The sequence below is a fragment of the Ochlerotatus camptorhynchus genome, unplaced genomic scaffold (genome assembly GCF_037179485.1).
Source record: "Ochlerotatus camptorhynchus isolate MF236.1 unplaced genomic scaffold, CSIRO-AGI_Acam_v1.1 ptg000633l, whole genome shotgun sequence".
Taxonomy (NCBI): domain Eukaryota; kingdom Metazoa; phylum Arthropoda; class Insecta; order Diptera; family Culicidae; genus Ochlerotatus; species Ochlerotatus camptorhynchus.
In genome coordinates, this window is record NW_027041112.1 from 105,249 (window position 1) to 127,938 (window position 22,690).

At 41.6% G+C, this 22,690-nt stretch overlaps 1 protein-coding gene and 1 pseudogene across 1 annotated transcript in view; one reads left to right on the forward strand and one right to left on the reverse strand.

Moving 5' to 3' along the window:
• Window positions 1-22,690, reverse strand: part of LOC135714252 (GTP-binding protein Rhes-like) — a gene marked incomplete at its 3' end in the record, with an annotated part of 351,688 nt that overhangs the window by 78,829 nt on the left and 250,169 nt on the right. The gene's annotated exons all lie outside the window — the stretch shown is intronic.
• LOC135714249 (membrane-bound alkaline phosphatase-like) lies at window positions 447-2,097 on the forward strand (annotated as a pseudogene).

Consider the following 22,690-nt stretch of genomic DNA (forward strand, 5'->3'; position numbering starts at 1 on the left):
GATTGTTCCGCCTATTTGAATTGTTGGTCCAGATTTTCACAGAATTTGAGAGCCACATTATTTCATTGATACTGCCGAATGATTTAAGTATGTTTAGAGGTTGCCTTAGGAAAGCTTATCAGGCAATTACATAGGACTTTCTGAGAATATTTAGAAGATTTAAATTTCTTCAATTTGATTCCACCAAAGTTTCCGTATTACTTTAGTTGAATAGAGCAGCAGCAGATAGTTCGGTCTAGACAAACATAGTATCAGTTGCCCACGCATCAGTCAGATGAACCACCGCTTATCACCTAAGCCACAACGAAATCGTTATCCCAATTCGGTTTTACACCACCAGTTATTCCCTATCGGGGTGTGATAATCTCCAGCGAAGCCACTGAAGGAACCAAATTTATAAAAAGCACATTCCCCAATTTCGGAACACATCCAAGGAAGCACTCAACCGACTACCGTTCACCATGAAGTCTCCGTCGGCTTTCGAGTTGGTGATTTTGAGCTGTCTACTGCTCGGCAGCTCACAAGCTGTTCCACTTGGTAAGTTCAGATAATTTGCACCTGTTTTGACCTCAATCCTACGATTTATTCCGGATTACAGAATCTCAACGCCAATCCAGCGTAGACTACTGGTTCAACAATGCCCAGCAAACGATCGACAACATCGTGCGCCAGCGGGAAAATCGGAACATTGCTAAAAACGTAATCCTTTTCATGGGTGACGGAATGTCCGTTGCAACGGTGGCCATGGCCCGTGCCTATGCTGGGGGTGAGGACACGAAACTGTCCTTCGAGAATTTCCCCTTCATTGGAATGTCAAAGACTTACTGCGTGAACAAACAGGTTCCCGATTCGGCTTGTTCTGCGACGGCGTACTTGACCGGAGTGAAAGGTAACTACGAAACGATCGGAGTCAACGGGAAGATTCCCAGCTACCATTGTACGGCGGAACTGGACGAGTCAACGCACACGTTTTCGATTGCCCAATGGGCGATGGATGCGGGGAAGGATGCGGGACTGGTGACTACCACGAGAGTAACGCATGCTTCACCAGCGGGAGTTTATGCGCATACTTCCAATCGGGATCGTGAAAATGATAACGAGGTGTCCAAGGACGGATGTGATCCGAAAGTAACGTTGGATATTGCCCACCAGTTGATTTATGGAAAGACTGGTCAAGGCTTGAAGGTCGTTTTGGGATGTGGCCGGCGTGAGTTTATGCACAAGTTTAAGGATCCGGAGACTGGAAAAAACGGAAAGAGGAAGGACAGCAGGAATCTGATTGACGAGTGGTTAAATCTGGCAAAGCAGGGAGAAAACCGGTCGTACGTGTGGAATCGCGATGATCTGCTGGGGGTGGACCCCAAGAAAACCGATAAGTTGTTAGGAATGTTCGATCCCAATCATTGCGTGTACAATTTGGAACGAATCCAGGAAAAGATGGATCAAGAACCGACGCTCGCCGAAATGGTTGACAAGGCTACGGATGTGCTGAGCAGCAGTGGTAAGGGATTCTTTTTGTTTGTCGAGGGAGGTAGAATCGATCATGCCCATCATCGGAATTGGGCAAGGCTTTCGTTGGATGAAACGGTGGAATTCTCGAAGGCGGTTGAGCTCGTTCGGCGCAAGTTCAGTGAAGAGGATACCCTCGTTGTGGTCACCTCGGATCACTCGCATGCCGTTACGTACTCTGGATATTCGGTAAGTACTGGAGAAAATTATGCTTGAAGAGATGACGAGTAACGAAGTATTTGTCTGTTTAATCAGGATCGTGGTCAGGACATCCTGGGAGCGCACAACATTGGCAACGACGGCCTTCCGTACAAAACGGTCAGCTATGCCAACGGTCTTGGGTTCTACGACCATGTCAGTCCTTCGGAAGGAGGTCGAGTGAACATTGATGACCAAGACACCACGTGGCGTGAGTTCCGCTATCCGGGAACGCTTCCACTCGAGTCGGAAACGCACAGCGGCGATGACGTAGCCGTTTACGCTTCCGGTCCGTGGGCCCACCTGTTCAAGGGAACCTACGAACAGAACACGATCCCGCACATGTTGGCATACGCGTCCTGCATCGGCGATGGCTTGAAGGCTTGCTAGCAGGATCTGTCGGTTTAAGTAGCTATTAAGTTATCAAATCTCGTTTTTATTACAGTCACAATTTCTAAATAAATCGTCTTTAGACAGGTCAAAATATGTTTGTTTTCTTATATATATATTCTTCTTCTTCTTTTTCTATTGAATGGCGTTCCGATCTTCTTTTTTTCTTGATTTGTTTCTTGTCTATCTTATTTTCCGTACTGCTATCGACACCAGAGAGGCAGCTCGCACATCTGGACCCTACCTATCGACCCATCAACTCATGGACCGGGGTCGAACGGCTTTACTTCCGAAGGAAGGCGTGATCAGAGATTTTATGCCTCAAAAAATCACGGCGGTGCCGACTGAGATTGAACCCAGGCCCTTTGAGGTGAGTGGCAATCGAATCTTATTTGGGACATAATATCTCAAGCAGTTATGGCATAATCATAAGCAAAACGATATTTTTACGCTCTCATACGCTCTCAATATCTCGCGCAATATTGGAACAAAATATCATGCTTGAAATTGATGTTACAAGTTCCTTTGATTTTTTTTTTTTTTTTTTTTTTTTCGAGACTATTCACAACATTAAAAAAAGTAAGGGATTGTATCCTAGACACGACCGTAGATTTGACGTAGGATTCCGAAGGGTAGTTTCGATGTCACAGCAAAAGTATAGTAAATAATCAATTGATTTCTTAGCTCGTTAGTAGTGAAATAGCAATTTGAGAGTTCTGTTTTTAAGGTGCTCTGTCGATGTCCATGTAGTTCAAGCCAATCCTGGACGATACGCCTTGGATGCAAGCTCTTACTCTTAAGTTAATTCTTTTAACTCTTTTTTGGCATAATTCTCTTAATAGGAGGGGCTTAAAATTTGCATCAAAAGGCATAAAGAAAGGTACCGTCTGGCATGCTCAGTGCTTGGTATCAATATTCGGCTACTGTGTTTAGGAAACCACTTTTTCCATCACGGAAATGCCTTGTTTTCTGTTGTTCCAACCACGAGATATCCGCGATAAATCATATAGATTCGAGATTTTTTTACTTTTTCTAGCGTCCTGAAGAAAACCTTACGAAGTGTTTCTGGTTATTTGACATGGTCATGTGGTATTCGGTCATTGCGAGAATTGTTAATGTGCCACTTCAATACTTGACGCATCTGACCACAAACGTTTGATTGCTGGGTACATTATCAAAGAGCTTTGGGGTGATGATGCTGGCAACAAGGCGAGCGAACGTTTAATGAAAATTAACTCTTAAACAACAATAATTTATGGTGGTTCTGAAAAGAACCATTTTGTCGTGATGGTTGAGTAATGCTGAGCTATTAGGGTATTCAACACGGATGCAGCTGACGAGCTGTATGTTGTTTGGAACGAGGGTGACGAGCTCGGCATAGATGGCCCACAGCGGCTCACGACGAGCAACTCAATCCGATCAGCGGTTGAGGGCAGCCTTGATAGCTGCTTGCGGGGAGCCTTTCGTTGTGTACTGGAGAACATCACCACTCACCACACGCGGTGATTGAATAAACAGCGTTCGGTGAGTCCGGATGGAATTCAATTTTGAAATCTGTGTTAGGGAAAGCGCTTTTCGCAGACAACCGATGACCATTTTATTTATCATAGCAACAGTTGTACATTCGTTACACATTTTCAATAGCGACATTTTGAAAAATGATAAATGCTTAATTTTAATAGACTCGTAGAAAAATTTCCTATCGATTTGCTTATTCTGAATTGAAATCCATCATCTCTGGATCACAATCAGACCACTTTCATGCCGCAACCGACTGGATTCTGAAATTGTACTGCCAATTTTGCCTTAAAAATATATGGTATGTTACATTTAAACATATGAAATACTCTTTATCAAGTTTATGGTGGTCTTGAAAAGGACCAGTTTGTCGTGATGGTTGAGCAATGCTGAGCTATTAGGGTGTTCAACGGATGAAACTGGCGAACTGTAAGTTGTTTGGAACGAGGGTGATGCGCTTGGCATAGATAGCCCACCGTGAGTCACGAAGATGGATCCCGATCAGTATCGGTGAGGCTTCTTCCTCCTTCTTCGGTAATGGACGCTCATGTGGGCTGCAGCTCGGTGCTTGCGGGCAGCCTTTCGTTGTGGTGATTGAATAAGCACCTTTCAGTGAGACAGGATCGAATTCGATTTTGAAATCTGTGCTAGGGAATGCGCTTTTTGCAAGCAATTGGTGATAGTTTTGATAACTAATGCAACACGCAGAAAAATTTATCGTTGAAACAAAAATATTTGAGGTAAATTTAAACGTAAACTCAGTTTGTTCTGGCCACAAAAATAAACAAGGTTTATTTCAAACGTATTCCATATTTGAAGTCATGTAATATTAATGTTTAAAATAAAAATAATGTTACGTTTGTTTTAAAAATATTCGTGTTGAAAATAAACGTGAATATATTTGTTTGGTTTGACAACAATTATGCGAACAAAAATAAATATGTTTATTTTAAACCCGCTTGTTATGTTAGAAAGAAACATACTTAATTTTAAATTATATTAGCATTTGAATGTAAGATAAAGCAGAAAAATGGATTGCCAAGAGATGAAAAAACGATCTGCAGGAAGATCCCGAATTCAGTTTGATTGCAATGCCCGTTGCAATGTAGGATTGGAAATGCAGGAATCGGAAGAAGATGAGGATGATGAGAAACCGTTGAGTTCGGTAAGGAAGGAGGATGAATGCAGCATTGATTTTAGTAAGAAGTTGATCCAACAAATTAATCAGCCGAGTCAGGATTGTGTGAATATGATAAAGCTTGCTGAAGTTTCGAAGCGAATGGAAAATGAGTGGATGAAGTTGGAGCAATTACGGAAAGAGCAAGAACACCAGGCAGGTGTAAATGAGGAGCATGTTTCGGATCTGCTTGTGGCAGGAGAGAAGAACAAAGACATTGATTGGCAAAGCTGGGGCAATTTTTTTCCGAATGTAAACAAGAAGGAAAAAATGCAGGGCACGCTAAAAATCGTTTACCCAAATTCTATATTGTTGAAATAAACATGCTTCTGACTTTAATTCAAATATATATATTTTTGTTGGAAACATGGTTTTAATTTATTTTGAATTATTCATATGTTTATAGAATGAACATTTTTATTTTTGATTTAAATGAAAAAAAAATTCGGTTCCGTGAACCGTGTGACATATTGAAAATTAATAAAGTGTTCAATTAAGCAGATTTGTAGCAAAATTTCAAATCGATTGGCCTGTTGAGAATTAAAATTCATCCAATATTGACAGAGCTATATGTGATCAAAACCTGACCACTTTTCGTAATGCGGTCAATTTTGTTTTTTGAAATTGCTACCCCAATATGTTGCCGAAAGACGTAATCCAACGTCAAAAGGAACGGAGAAAGGGTTGGCTCGATTCATAAATGATACATTGCATATCGTTTTTCTTAGAAAGTGAAAATGTAGTTTGTTATCTCTCTTCAGGTACTCTTAACCGATGGAAGCTTCTTAAAATTCAAACTCACCAGCTTTGTAAGCTTGATATTCGGAGCTATGATATCACCGCTTATAATAGAACTACGCAGTTGTTTGCTTGTTGATTTGTGTCTACGAAAATCAAGCGTGATCATGACCATTGGTGAGACTTGAGTTGGTGATACTTTCCCAGCACTGAACTCAAGGATGATTTTTCAAAACGGCGTATCTGCTTTTTTAAAGAATGATACAAATGTACCTTTGTCGAAACTCTTAGCTCGCTTATCGATGTCCACGTCGATAACTCTTATTGAATATGTTGTAACTCATTGTTCACCTTATCCAAAGTTTCTATCCGAATCGATTGGCATTCCGCTGATGATTGTTCTCAACGGCTCACTTCAGAGTTTCAGGCCTATTCTGCGAGTCATGTGACTATCCATGCAAATCAAATGAAGAGTCAGACATGAGGCCCCTGGTTGCTATCCAGCTTGACTCGTCCTCCTTCCCAACGCTAACAAACTCCTAGCCAGGTATTGACATAAGGGTGATGCGGAGGGCTACTGAAAACAATAGATTTATGACAAAGAAGATTCTAGACTAAAAACCATTCGCAAAATTCCTAACCGGAACAAAATTATAAATAACGGGTCTTGGAATTTGTTGATGATCCTACAATGTCGCTCGTGAATGCCGTTTTCAATGTAGCAAACATTGAACGTGTGAAGTCACGAGTCGAGAAGATTGTAGCGTCCGTAATTAGTTCGATGATAAGGAATATATTCGGGCAGGCACGTTTAGCGAGATCTGCTCACGAAAATTGGGACAATCACACAGGTAGAATATGAACAACCGTTGGTGGTTAAATCGTGTCCAAAAGCCTGACTGACAGAGATTCCAATCTAATCAGCTGACACAGTGGGGTAAATTGTATGGGTCAAACAATGTTCGCAATGCGAACTGCACGCTTCGAAAACTTCATGGAATTTTACTCAAATGATATACAATTACGTCCGTAATCGACTCAAATGACACACAATTACGTCCGTTAGTATTTTGACGTAAAATGAAGCAAAATAGAAATTTTACTCGTGCAAGATTGTTGACATGGAAAATTGTAGGATTTTTCATAGATTTACATTACAGGTTGAACCAAATCCGCAATTTGGTGTTTGGTGAATTCTGGCACAACATGTGAAAAGATCCAATGAACCAAATGTGAATAATGATTTTAAACATCGATGATTTGTGGATTAAAGTTCATTCAGGCACATCGACTGTAAAGTAAATTTTGTTTAACAGATGCTGATGTCGGTTTTTATTTCAAGCTAAAGTTCTGGCCGACAACAACTCAGCAGCACGAGACTCCTCGAACTGCGTCTCAGAGTCGGCGCACTACTGGGCAAACTGGATAGGCTACATGGACTAAAGCGCACTCAAGCTTTCAAATGAACTGAAACACAGATCGGATCAACTTAAACACTGTAGCGTAGAGAACTTCTTCAGCCTAAGCGCCCATTTTGGGCCTACCAAGCAGAAAACATAAAATAAATCCAATATTCCCAAATACAAATGAAGCGCTCTGACCGAATCAATCTTTATCTTCATCCGATAGGCCGAAGTGAATTCATTGGCGTTTCAATGTGTTAGGCCGAATTTAGAATCCGTAGGTCGAGCAGTGCTATACTTTTAACAATATCTCAACAATTTGTTTCTCTTTATCAAATCTTACGGTACGCACGGAAAGGTAAATAAATTTGGAAGCCATCAGTAATAATAACATTTTGTTTGGTTCTGAACAACACTAGATTAAGAAAGACTAAGTGCGGGTTGTGCTTAATAGGCCGGAAATGGGATAGTTAACCCTATTTCTCCAAATTAACTATGGTGTGGATTGTGTGGGAAGGTCGATTTTCTGGCACATTCCTTTGACGACGATGAGTACTTCGACGAATGCTGTCCAGCGAACAGTGGTGGTACGATTACTTAAGTTTAACGTTTTTTCCTTAACATTTGATACTTTGCACAATGACCATAGAGAAGACACAAACACAAACTGGCAAGCAAAAAATTTCATGGCATTTCTAAACTATTTTCTGCAGGCGACAGATCATTTTCGCACAATGAAGCAGACAAGACCATTCCCTTATTCTGTTGCCTACTACTGAGGCAAAATCTGATAATATCACCCCCCGAGTATCTAGACAGAAAACCTTAGTTTCACGTACTGACTTACAAATTGTAGATGTCTCCACCGTACGTAAACAATGGGTTCAGCCATCGTTGGTGGCACAACTTTTTTTTACTTTAGAAAATATGTTGTTGTTTCACTTCATGTGGACGTCGAAAGCAGGCCAAATGAAATTAAGCTTCATTATTTGGTCTGATATGGTTAATTCCTTTGGGGCATCTGGGACATACCCGGAACTGACCAATGTGATCCGCGGCGCTCGAAATGGCCACAATTGAATTGGTTATCATGTTTTGAAGTAATTTGTTTTGTCACATGATAGGTTTTATTCCTGGATACGGCGGATCACCGTCTGACATGGACACCACGAGCGACGCAGCGGGCGACGCGGACGACTTCGACGCCTCAGATCGTTATGATATCCGGCACTCCGCTAATCGGAGCCACGAAAGTGTCGACTCGGCAACCGCCTTTCCGAAGCCGTAAAGCTGGAGCCCGTCAACTTTCTGACTCAATGGAACATTAATGGGTTTCTCCAGCACGATATTGACCAGCCTGTTAACCCGAGTGGCAGTCAAAACCGTGACAACGCCGAGTCTACCATCTTGTACCCCACGCCTGCACTGCCCACGCCGGTGAACCTTGTTCTCCAGTGGAATATAAACGGATTCCATGGCCGCCTAGGGGAATTGGAGCTCCTCTGCCAAAGCGATGCCCCCTGGATAATCTCTCTACAAGAGGTCAACAAAGTCACAACCGACCAACTGAATCGTTCGCTGGGAGGGAGATACAATTGGAGTTACAAGCGCTGCGCCAATTTCAGGCACTCCGTGGCCATCTGGGTGCTTAGGAGCATTCCACACGAAGTTCTTGACCTCCAAACTGACCTGCCAATCGTCGGCGTCCGCCTTAAGAACGCCGCTAACTTAGCTATCGGCTGTGCGTACCTGCCCTGCGGACGGATAGCCAATCTGGATAGAGACTTAAGTGCAGTTATTTTCAAGTTTCCGGAACCGCGGCTTTTCGTCGGCGACATCAACGGGCACCATCCGGACTGGGGCAGCCCTCGCCCAGATCCCAGAGGTTCTATCCTGGCGAGAATTTTTGAGAGAGAGGACTTGGTGGTCCCACCTTTTTTAATGGACGGCACACCACCGCGATCGACATTGCCACTGCCAGCCGATCTACAGTGGACAGGGCACAGTGGAATATCAGTACCGACCTGCACGGTAGTGACCACTACCCGATCCGCATACAGCTTTCCGTAGGTGCGGTTCCCCCAACGACTCGGAGACCCAGGTGGCGCTTCGAGGAAGCCGACTGGGACGCTTTCAGGGAGAAATCCGACGCTCTCTTTCAGCAACGCGAACCGAATGACATCTCCAGCTTCACGAAAGTACTCTACGACGCTGCAACACTATCCATACCAAGGACTAGTAGCGTACCCGGGCGAAAAACCCTACGTTGGTGGAACGAGGATACCAAATGTGCGGTAAAAGCGCGACGCAAAGCCTTACGCCGGCTTAAGCGCCTAGCCTTAGACGATCCTGGTAGACGATCCGCTTCCTGCTTCCATCTCTCGTGCAGACAGGTGATCCGTGACGCAAAGCGATCCTGCTGGATGGATTTCCTGGATTCAATCGACGAATCCCAATCGTCGAGCGACTTGTGGAATCGCGTCAACGCTCTGAGTGGCAAGCGGCGGTCTACTCCACCTACTATCCAAGCTCATGGCACCACGATCTCAGAACCGAAGGACATCGCTGACAATTTAGGGAACTATTTTGCCGGCCTGTCCACTGTCAGTGGCTACGACAGCGATTTCGTCCAGCGCGTCAAACCTTCCACAAGCAGCATTCGTGACCTGCGAATTCCACCCGATGTCCCTTCCCTCCAGATCAACGATGCTCTTACCTTCCAGGAGCTTCAGTTTGCCCTCGGCAGCAGTACTGGTAAATCTGCCGGGCCGTACGAGATTGGATACCCGGTGTTAAAAAACCTCTCCCTCGACGGAAAAACGAGACTACTCGCCCTCTTCAACGACCTATGGCTCACTGACTCGTATCCGCACCTCTGGAAACAAAGCCTGGTAGTGCCCATTCCGAAGAACAACGCGGCGAGTGGAGAAGCCTCCTCCTTTAGGCCGATTGCGCTCACTTGCTGCGCGGCAAAAGTGATGGAGAGAATGGTAAATCGTCGACTTAGGCAGTTCCTGGAGTCTAACAGTCTCCTTGACGAACGGCAGCATGCATTCCGGCAAGGACATGGCTCCTCCACTTACTTTGCAACCCTCGGGAATGTACTCAAGGAAGCCCAGGACAACGGTCACCATGGAGCATTTCCAGCCCAAAACGCAAACCGGTTGGTCATGAGTGTTTCCGATTTGAATGAAACATTTCTCACGTGTTCGCTGCTACTTATGGTTACATTTTTCATTTAAATATGATTTTTTCCTCCAGAGTAACTTTTGAAAAGGGCGTATAAAAAAATGGATTATTTTTTTTTTCAAAAAATCATTACTTGAAAACTATTGATCTGATTAAAACGGCATATGAGAAGAAGTTTTAGGTAATTAAATTATCTTTGCGGAAAAAATACACTGAAAGAAAAAACTTCGTAAATTAGTATTTAAAAAACGTAAAACGATGATTATCTCAAAACACCCCCCCTTCGATATTTATAATTTTTTTTTTCAAAAAAACTGAAATAATGCCCTAATATTTGGTGAAAAGTGTATGCTGGTAACTTTCTTAAAAAGAAAGCTATAATTTTTTAAATTTTTGTTAATTTTTACAAATTGATGAAAATGCATATTTTTTATAAAATAATAATTTATTTGGATTCTACGCATAAATTTCGATAACTTTGCATATAGAAACTTTTTTCCTAAGTCCAGCCGTTCTCAAGTTAATGCAATTTAAAAAAATAATTATAATAATTTTCTACATTTTGGGCCATTTTCAAATGTTAGTCGTGATGTCCAGCAACGAGATGTTTTTCCATGAATACATATTAAAAAAACAAACAATTCATTCTCAAATATGGTAGCTGTCAGACTTACCCGTTTCTATCTAGAGGCAGCGGAAGTGAAGCACGTTGATGTGGTCAAATGAAAGATTTGTTGAGATAAGAAACAGTATATATTTATTAATTTAATTTACAACTCATATTATTTGAATACATTGAATAATTTGGGTGTATCGTTTGAATTAGAGAATATTTTTAATGCAATTTGGTTGTTTGAAACTGGAATATAGCAATGATATTTTCGAGTTCCAGGAATTGGTTTCACTTTCTTAAAAATTGGATCAAATTCCGTGTCAGCCTTTTTGTATTCTTCCGTAGAAACATAACAAAATGACATTTTTGTTTGAAGATCTTCTTTACGACTATTTGCCCAGTCGTACAGTTGTTTAGGGTTCGTTATAGGGTGCTCGTGTTGCTTAGCTAAACTTGCTCTGGTTGCCATTCTCTTAAGGGTACGTATCGAGTACGTTTACGAAGTTTTTTCTTTCAGTGTATTTTTTCCGCAAAGATAATTTAATTACCTAAAACTTCTTCTCATATGCCGTTTTAATCAGATCAATAGTTTTCAAGTAATGATTTTTTGAAAAAAAAAAATAATCCATTTTTTTATACGCCCTTTTCAAAAGTTACTCTGGAGGAAAAAATCATATTTAAATGAAAAATGTAACCATAAGTAGCAGCGAACACGTAAGAAATGTTTCATTCAAATCGGAAGCACTCATGACCAACCGGTTTGCGTTTTGGGCTGGAAATGCTCTATTGTGTTTCTGATGCTAGTAGTATAGACCAGACTGAGTAAAATTTCCGTCGATTTTCCGAATATCCGAGAAGTTTTTTTTCCTGGAAAAGTCATACACACACACACACACACAGACACACACACACACACATTCACACACACACACACACACACACACACACACACACACACACACACACACACACACACACACACACACACACACACACACACACACACACACACACACACACCACACACACACACACACACACACACACAGACACACACAGACACACACACACACACACACACACACACACACACACACACACACACACACACACACACACACACACACACACACACACACACACACACACACACACACACACACACACACACACACACACACACACACACACACACACACACACACACACACACACACACACACACACACACACACACACACACACACACACACACACACACACACACACACACACACACACACAAATACAGATATTGTTAATGATAAATTGTATGACATTCGACCTTGCGCGTCTCGGGTAAAAAACCGTTTTTCAAGCGGTTTCAAGTAAGGTGATAAGAGGGCGTCCATAAAATACGCGACAGCTACCATATCTGAGAATGAATTGTTTGGTTTTTAATATACAATCATGAAATAAAATCTCGTTGCTGGACATCTCGACGAACATTTGAAAATGGCCTAATATGTTGAAAATTGTTATAATTATATTTTTTTAATTCGCATTAACTTGAGAACGGCTGGACTTAGGAAAAAAGTTTTTATATGCAAAGTTATCGAAATTTATGCGTAGAATCCAAATAAATTATTATTTTATAAAAAAATATGCATTTTTATCAATTTGTAAAAATCAACAAAAATTTAAAAAATTAAAGCTTTCTTTTTAAGAAAGTTACCAGCATACACTTTTCACCAAATATTAGGGCATTATTTCAGTTTTTTTGAAAAAAAAAATTATAAATATCGAAGGGGGGGTGTTTTGAGATAATCATCGTTTTACGTTTTTTAAATACTAATTTACGAAGTTTTTTCTTACAGTGTATTTTTTCCGCAAAGATAATTTAATTACCTAAAACTTCTTCTCATATGCCGTTTTAATCAGATCAATAGTTTTCAAGTAATGATTTTTTGAAAAAAAAATAATCCATTTTTTTATACGCCCTTTTCAAAAGTTACTCTGGAGGAAAAAATCATATTTAAATGAAAAATGCAACCATTAGTAGCAGCGAACACGCGAGTAATGTTTCATTCAAATCAGAAGGGGTCGAGACAAAATTGACATTTTTTTTAACGATTTGAGCTAGAAATGCTCCATGTGGAGTTATTAGTATCCCTTGATATTTCAAAAGCGTTCAACAGGACGTGGACGCCTGGCGTCATCAGACAGCTCATCGGCTGGGGCCGCAATTTGTACGGAATTTCCTCCTTGATCGTACCTTCCAGGTGACTGTTGGGAACACTCGATCGGATCCGTTCCCCGAAGAAACTGGAGTGCCCCAGGGATCCGTCATAGCGGTTACGCTATTCCTGGTGGCAATGAACGAGGTGTTCAGCCGACTGCCCAAGAACGTGCACGTAATCGTCTATGCCGATGACATACTCATCGTCGTAACGGGACGAACGACTAAACGGACCAGGAATATTGCCCAAGCAGCTGTCTCCGCCGTCAGCAGGTGGGCGCTTTCTGTTGGTTTCCAGCTCCGCTCCAAAGAGTGTACGGTGCCATATCTGCCACTCGGGCCATCTGATTCGGGGACCACCGATCACCATCCAGGACCATCCAATTCCGCTTAAGAAAACAGTATGTGTTCTGGGGGTAGTTCTGGATCGGACTCTAAGTTTCGACCAGCACTTCAGATCGGTGAAAGAAAACTGTCGTAGCCGCATCAACATCGTCAGGACAATCTCCCGCCCACACCGCTCCAGTAACCGCGAGATCCACCTTCGTGTCGCCCGGGCTGTTATCGACAGTCGACTTTTCTACGGCATTGAAATTACCTGCTTAGCCACCGAGAAGCTGAACCGGATCCTCGCTCCGGCATACAATACAATATCGTATCCGGCCTTCTACCTTCCACGCCTGCAGACGCTGCTTGTGCGGAAATCGGAGTCCTCCCTTTCCGCTGTCGATCTGCTGCAGCTACTGCTACGAAAGCCGCTGCCCTCGCTGCTAAGACATCCGGGAATGATAGGGTCTTTCTCCTCAACGAGGGGAACAGAGCCCTCCGCACTGCAGCCAACCTTGACCTCCCCCCGGTGGCCAGGGTCCACTGGCATGGAGAGAAAAGTTGGCGATCTAACGTTATCAAAATAGATAAGCGGATTAAGAGAGAATTCCAAGCCGGAGATAACTCTGTAGCGTTGAGGCGTTCAGTGTTGCAGAACTTCTTGGGTCGGTCTATCCGGGGTACGTTCATCGCGATCACGGGCTGGAGTGGGACTCGGAGTGGCAGGACCAAACTCCGCAACAAATCAAAGTCTACCGGAGGAGTGTTCCGTTTTTTCCGCAGAAGCCGCTGCTATTCTTGATGCGGCCATCACTCCTGCAGATCAACCGATCCTTGTGCTAACGGACTCACACAGCGTCATCCAGGCGCTGGAAGCCGAAGCCCCGAGCCACCCCTGGATACAAGCCATTACACGATATGCCCCACCCTCAACCGTTTTTACGTGGATTCCCGGGCACTGCGGTGTTCCTGGAAATGAGGCTGCGGACAAGCTGGCGGGATCCGGTCCATATGGTCCCCGCTTCACCAGGAACGTACCACTCCTAGACGTCAAGCGTTGGATCGCGAATATTATCATGGAAGCCTGGCAGGAGGAATGGTTTCAGTCGTGGACCACTTTCCTGAGAAAGATCAAAGAAACCGTACGACCCTGGGTAGACAGCCACAAGTACAAGGACCAACAGATCATTTCAAGACTCCGGACCGGCCATGCGAGGATTTCCCACAATTTTGGTGGGACACCCTTCCACAAGGTTTGTCCAATCTGAAGCATCCCTGCCTCGGTGGAACACGTGCTGTGTGTCTGCTCAGAGTTTCAGAGGCTACGCGAACAACACCGACTTCCAGAGAACATCAGGGAGCTACTTGGCAACGACCCCTCGACGCTGGCTGCGCTGATTGGTTTCTTGAAGGACGCCCACCTGTACAACTAAATCTAACACTCTCGTCGTTGGCTGCGCTGTCCGTGTTCTTCCACCTTCCTATTTTCCTGCCGTCGGGGTATCTCTGCCGGACTGGGCACTGTCTCGGTGGAGCTCTACCTTGTTCGCGCATCCATTCCTCACCACAGTCCCGATGTAACTCCCATTTTACATTAAGTTTTTTTTTAATGTTGTCTCAGAGCCAGTTTTACGTTACGTTAATGTTAGACTGAAACGTTTTCTTAGAGGCAGGCCCTAAGCCTGACCTTCTACTATCAAATGTGATGAACTAGCCTACGGCTAAAAATCACAAAAATAAAGAAAAAAAAATATTCCTTATCGGTCAAATTTAGTATCATGGCTCACATTCCCCGAAATATGTTCCTACCACATTTCCAGCACCAGTTGACCGATTCTGAATCTGTTCAATAATGCTCAATGGACGAGGCTATGGGATCATGATACTTTTCATTTGGTGGTTTTTGCTTGCAATTCGCATTAGTTATTACCGATAAATACGACTTAGCTCCAAAAATGCATGTTTATCGGAAATAGTTGACCGATTTTAAATTTTATCAACAGCATGTGACCATAATACCTTTTGTTAGCTGGTTGTTTCGTTTATTCGGTTATGTGGTTGCAGAAAACACCACTTAGTTCACGAATTTCGCGATTTTCGGGTCTTGTTCCGTCCAGGTCTCCGGGACCAGCTGTTCGATTTAAAATCTACTAAGGGGCTGTCCATAAACTACGTAGACAGTTTAGGGGGGGGGGGGAGTTGGCAATTATCCACGGCCCATACAAATTTTAAAAAATTTGTATGGACTATTGTCTACGCAGGGGGAGGGGGGGGGTCAAGAATCCCAAAAAAATGTCTACGTAGTTTATGAACAGGCCCTAATTAACATCCGCATTAACAATAACCATAACAAGCACCAATTCGGGTTATACTAACTTTATTTGGTTTGGTCATACTAACTTTATTTGGAATGACCGTACCATCTATGATATCGTTAGTGAATGGTACATGTTTATTAGGGCATTCTATAGAATCATGGTACCTTTCATTTGATGGCTGTTGCGTTCAGTTCGGTAGAGTGGTTGCCGAGAAATTCGTTTAAGAAAAATGTGTTACGCGCACTCACACACAGATACACAGACAGACATTTTCCGATCCCGTCATGTTGAGTCGATTGGATTACTATGAGAATGAATATAAATGTTTTTACAAAAACAAAGCTTAAAAACGTTTAAAATAGAGTTAATCAAAAATAAAACTAATTGTAAATTTACTCCACCATTATTCGATTTGACAGAACCAGAGTACCAGAACTTTCGGGGTACATTGACATTATACTGGAGCTGTCAAATAACTCCCGGGGTGGGAAGCATAGACGTGTGTAGTTTTACAGCGTTTACTCTGCTCCTTTACAAAGCTGAAGTAACTAGTCGTAAAGCATCTACTCAACGATATTATGGTAGAAAGTCATGCATGTTTGTTTACGTCAATTCAAAGTGTTGGCGTAGCGAAGTTGGTAGTGTTGGTTTGCCAATACAGTCGTCTCGAGTTCAATTACAGGTTCTAGTGAAGAGTAAATAATTTGGTGGAGTGCGAGGTAACACATATATGCTTAACAAGTGTTGTTTAATCGCTTTTAGTTCAGCCTTAGTTTGAATAATTGTTGTACATAGACCACGTTAACCTTTGATCATCACCCAAATCTGATGGTTTTAATCAGCCGAAAGCTTAACAGTTATACAATTTATAAACTTTTTAATGCATTAAATAACAGTCTTTTCGAACCCTTGTTCAGCCTTCTAGTATTATTTAGAGAAAAATAAAATAGAGGAAGACCGCTTCATATCTTATATTACATATTTATATTGTTATTATAAGTCTAAAAGTTACCTTTGCACTTCGGGTTTTGAACCGAGAGTCGTTGATTGACAGTCATCAATCATAATAACAGCAACCGGAAGAGTATTATACAGCAATGCAGAATTGTAAACAACTATTGGTGACAGTAAAACATTCCTCTCATTTTCAAGTGTAGTTAACACAATGTGGACTGCGTGATTTATTTCGATGGTAATGTGGAAGCTATTTTAGTGCCACAATTGAGTTATATTTTTGGAATGCTGTCTGAAAATTAAGTGCAATAAAGCTGTCAAAACACAGAAATACAAATGTTAATATTTCCGACGTCATCGTAGCCCGTTTCTACCTGGAGATATTCCTAAACAGCTCATCTACCTTGTCTCTACTGCTGCCGCTGCTTGGGATTAGAAAGGTAGGCAGTGAATTTAGAAGAACTAAAATTCCGGAAACGCAACGAGTGACACTTACTAATTAACTAACAAATTAAGCTATCAAAATATTTGTAGTGCATTGCTGATTTGTGGAGTAGTGTTAAGCTAAGAAGAAGAGGAGACAACTGGCTTCTTACTCTTTTATCTCTATCTCTATCTTACGCACTACAAATCAGCCAATCACGAGCTGGTTTACGTTTGACAGAAAAGTGGTTCGTTTTTCCCCCCGTATTGTCTCCTCTTCTCTTAGATATTAAGCTAAAATAAGGCTTGTTCAAACTTTAGAACAGCTAACTTATTGAGGTTGAATTATGGGGTTACAATTAGATTAATGCACTACTAGTCAACTATATATTCAGCCTGCTGTTAATCCGCTTTGTACACCTTAAATCAACCAATAATCAGCTTTTGTTCTTACTGTTCAGCTTGAATTGTTACTTGGGTTATAACGAATTTCGATTAATTTGATTCTCACAGCAAAGTAAACTCATTCAATTCCTCCAACAAAAAAGCGTACACAATATTTAACCCGGCTTCAACAGTAAGCTATGTAGTGATTATTGGATAACCGGGAAAAGGTTGATTAAGCGCCTTTCAAGTTCACACACAACTAAACAGCAGGATAACAACTGTTTAGAAGTTTAAGAGATGAACTAGCCTATGGCTAAAAATCTCTATAATAAAGTTAAAAAAATAAAAAAAAAACTGTTTAGAAGCGTAAATGGAAATGCAATAAGAGCTTGTTCCAACCGTCCCAACAGCCATAAGTGAAGCTGACTAAGTTCGCCAGATTTGCTTGGCTGAGCAAAGGTTCGCCTTCATATCGTATAACGTTTAAATACAGCTTGAGGCTGTATAAATGAAATGAGTAAAGCGTTTACATTGTGAAAATTGTTAGTTGGTAAGTACTCACCATGGTCGAATAACCACAGCCCCGTTCGAATTTATATTTTTAATCGCAATACATACACAACACAAACTTTAAATAATATTAAGTTTAGATTGTTGAATGTTGAATTTAAATTAAAAAATATAAATGTTCCCAAGCTCTAAATTTTGAATTTAATATATTTATTTTAAAATTTAAAATTTTAAAATAGAAATGTTTTAAACGTTGAATTTTGTATGTTGAAATGTTTAAATTTTCAATATTAATTATTAAATACATAATTTAAATTAGAGAATTTTAATTGTTCATTTTGAAATTTTCGTTTGAAATTTTAATTATTTAATAATTGATGGTTAATAGGGGAAATGACGGCTTCGGCATGACAGACTATTTTCGCCAACACAAATTGAAACACTATTTTCACTGGATTTTCTTACGAAAACACTTCGCTGAATGCATGCAAACGATTCTTTATGCTTTCAGCTTCAATTTGACTATATTTTTACCACTGAGAAAAAGCAATCTAGCAAGGTTTTCTTGAAATGCAACACACGCACTACGAATTGTAGCTGATTTTGAGTTGCCGATAATAGAACAGCAGATTTACATGCAGTTCAAATGGAACGGTTGCCGAAGAAAAACTGGTTGCCGACAATACTCGCTCTCACTAGAGAAGATTGGAGCTTTGTAAAAGCGTTTCAAAACAGTTTTTGACAATTCTTTCGACTGACATTGTTAGAGCAGCTGGCAGCAAAAGATTGTAAACAAACCAATACTGCATATGTGTGCGTTTCTTAGAGAAAAAGGCTATAGAAAGAAGGTCGCTGCTTAGGTTTCCGAGAATACGTAAATTCCCCTATTTAATTTTAACTTTTAAAGTTAAATTTAAAATGGTAAATTTCGATCAATAAATTTTAAATACTAGGCGAAAATGCGAAATGGTAAACGTTACATGACAGATGAAGAATGTGAAATAATATTAAATCAATTTTAAATTTAATGTTATAAATGTTAAATTTGGAATGTAAAATGCTATATGATAAATGCTAAATATTTAATGTAATATGGTAAATGTATGTTATAAAATTTTAACTACGAAATGTTTACTAAGTTGCGTTCAAGAAATAAATTTCTTGTTAAATAAAACACATGTTAAATAGAAATTCGACAAAACTCAGTAGATTAATGATTTCAGTTTCTGATTACTGAGCAGAATGCCAGGTCCGCCCCTTTCTTTATTTGTATTTAGGGGGTTCCTTGTTTGTAGGGCCATGAAGTAGTTCACCTCCTCGTGGTGTGCCCTGGAAACGTTAATTATCGAACCCAAGGGAGAGATATTGCGGCTAAACGAACTACAGCAGAGTAAGGATGCTGGAGCACCATCCAGCTCGTCCCAGGAGGTCGATAAGCCCTGCACAAACCCTCGTTGTGCAAAGGCAGGAGTGACACCGGGTTCTTATAGTGTAGACGACTCTGACCAAGTCGCAACACACGCAGCTGGTAAGCGGTAACATCTGTCCTGTCCTGCCGTGGACAGTTGGCTATCACGTCTGCTCTAGAACTCAGGCGAACAATTAACAGCGAACAATAAGAGGAAGGCCCTGCACAGCTGCTCACTGTGCAGTAGCGAGTGTCACGTCTGTGACACACCACAAGTGTGATGCGCCATAGCGCAACCGGCCCCTTCCCATGATGAAATGCTTTCGGGCGGTTCCGGGGAGGGCAAGGGCCAAGAGCACAGGGTAAGCTGTAGTGGGTCGGGTGCCTGGGAGCAGATTCTCCCTATATAGAAAAAAAAACAAAAATAAGCCTCGATTTATGAACAACATATGGGGTATTCCAGCTCAAGTGGGTACAGAGTTTTAAAAAGTTGTGGTCGATGTCACCGATTTGAGCCAAACTTGGCCAAAACGCTTATTTTGGAATTTTGAACAAACCCTTTTTTTGATTTTGCTCTAAAGTGCCTAGATCCTTCTAGGCTACAACCCTGGATTTTCGAGGTTTAAAAAATTTAACTTTCAGAAGAGATTACTCCACAACGTCAATTTGAAGGTTTTTTTTAATGTAGATTCATATAGATGTACATCTATATGAATCTACATTAAAAAAAAACCTTCAAATTGACGTTGTGGAGTAATCTCTTCTGAAAGTTAAATTTTTTAAACCTCGAAAATCCAGGATTTTTGTTTTTGTTGTAATAACTACTGTAAACAGGCAGGTATCCAAATTGTAAAAAAATGGCCTATTTTCACCATGGGCGGGATTTTTAATTTCTTAATATTTTGGGCTCAAATTTTCACCACACTTTGGAAAACTCTTCTACTGCATGTGTTTCCAAGGGCAAATGATTTGGACAAACAGTTTTTGAGATATGACCAGATAAGTCACTCATCTGGTCAGTTAACCAATGTTTTTTTTTGAATTCATTCACCTTCAAATTGACGTTCTAAGATTACGAATAACTTACTTGATTGTAGATTAATCTCTTCTGAAAGATGATTTTTTTTTTAAATCTCGAAAATCCAGGGTTGTAGCCAAGAAGGATCTAGGCACTTCAAAGCAAAATAAAAAAAAGGCATTTGTTCAGAATGTCAAAATAAGCGTTTTGGCCCAAAGCTTGGCTCAAATCGGTGACATCGACCAAAGGGGATGTACCCACTTGAGCTGGAATGACCCATATATGAATTTCATAAGCGCAACTTATGACAGATTTTCGTCTAACATGAGGTAACGGTTGTACACCGCGAATGAGAGCAGCCCAAATTTGAGTTTAGTATTTGAGTAAATTTGCCTAATTTTTTTCCAGGTTTTTCCAGGTTTGTCCAGGAAAAAAATTACCGAATATGAGAAAAGTAAAGATTGGATTCACTCAGTCTGTTGGTACTACTCCTAGACTGAGTGAAATTTTCGTCAATTTTCATCATTTTCCGGCAGGTTTTCCACATAAGGCAATATTATTCATAGCTGAGTTCCTGCACTTTTGGCGATTATGAGTGAACTAAACTCAAATTTGGGTCGTTCTCATTCGCCGTATACGCATTTAGCCATACCATTTTCCCAAGCGTTGACAAACGAGTGGTCCAGACACAGGACCCGCACTCTCATCGTCCATGGTTCTGTACCAGTCTGCTCCGTTGACATTTTTTATGTCGACATTATTTTTTATAAGCCAATCAATTAAATTCTTACCGATTTCTTGTCGCTAAAATTCATAAGTGTTTCTTATGCCTCTTTGCTTTTTGCCTCAGTGCAGTGAATTACTTACTTTACTCAAGGGTCCTGTACACCACCGGCTCGCTTTTGCCTTGACCTGAGCCCCAGGTCAGATTCCTATCGTCTTGCTTTATTTCCTTGTTGAGGCTCTGCCACCATGAGCCCCTGGGTCTGCCTCTGCTGCGATGTGCTGCCGAATTCCAATACAACGCTTGCTTGCAGATTTCGTTTCCACCCCGTCGAAGTGTGTGGCCGACCCACCTCCACTTTCACTCACGAATTTCTGTTGCTATCGGCTTCTGATGACATCGACGATGGAGCTCGGCATTCGAGATCCAGTTGTGAGGCCACCAGGCGTATAACAACACAGATTTCACGGTCGAGTTGATAATTCGGATTTTGGTGCGTTGACTTATCTGGTTTGATCTCCATACGTTTCTTAAACTCGCAAAGGCAGCTTTAGCCTTTTTGATTCGTGCACTTATGTCGCTCTTGGTCCCACCGTCCGGCGCAATTTAGCTGCCAAGATATTGGAAACTTTCGACCTTCTCCACTACTTGCCCCGCTACCGTTAAGTTGGAAGGGTTGCCCGTGTTGATATCCAACGATTTGGTCTTGTTGACGTTGATGGTGAGACCCGCCGCAGAGGAGCGTTCGGCTAGGTCATTGAGCTTACTCTGCATATCAGAGCGCCGTTGTGCTAGTAGAGCAACATCATCAGCCAAATCGAAGTCGTTCAGATGCTCCATGGTGATAGGCTGCCAAAGCAGCCCACGGTTCGGTACACGGTCAGTTGGATCCACCATGATCTCGTCGATTATGATGAGGAACAGTAGCGGTGATAGTATACATCCTTGTCTCACACCAGTGACTACCCGGACAGAGTCAGACAAAGCTCCGTTAAGCAGAACACTGCACGTCAAAGTCTGTTACTGCGCTTCTATGAGATTGACGATGTTATCCGGGACTTCCTTGCATCTCAGGGCGCCCCACAGATTCTCGTGTTTGAGTCGGTCGAAAGCTTTTTGTAGTCAAAGGGATGCGGAGCGTGGTCCACACAAGATCTTCCGGCATGGAATCCTGTCTGCTACCGCAGGAGAGTAACGCCAATCTTCTCCTGTATCCGATTCAGGATAACTTTGCACAGAACTTTGAGAAAAATACACAGTAACATGAATCAGTGAAGCAAATAACTTAACTTTACCCACACCAACTTTTCTTCCAATGGCAATCGTAGGGACGCAGAGGTAAACACGGTCTATACAACAACGGTTGTAATACTTATCATGCTTCTCCTTCCCTAAAAGACCGTCTGGACGTGGCCGGTGCCGGCGCTGATCTAGAGAATAGCTTGAATTAGTGAACTTTGACATTGAAGATGGATGAGCTTCTCCCAAGAGCCATCTATGGTGTTCTCTATGCAATTCCACTTGTTATAATCAGAAACGGAGTAGCAACTACGATACACCAAGTTTTAATTTATTTATAATTTATCATTTTAAATACAAACCATCAATAAAAGAAGAATTTTTTTTTCAGTATATAGTAGTGTGGTTGAGCTCGGCGATCGAAACAAC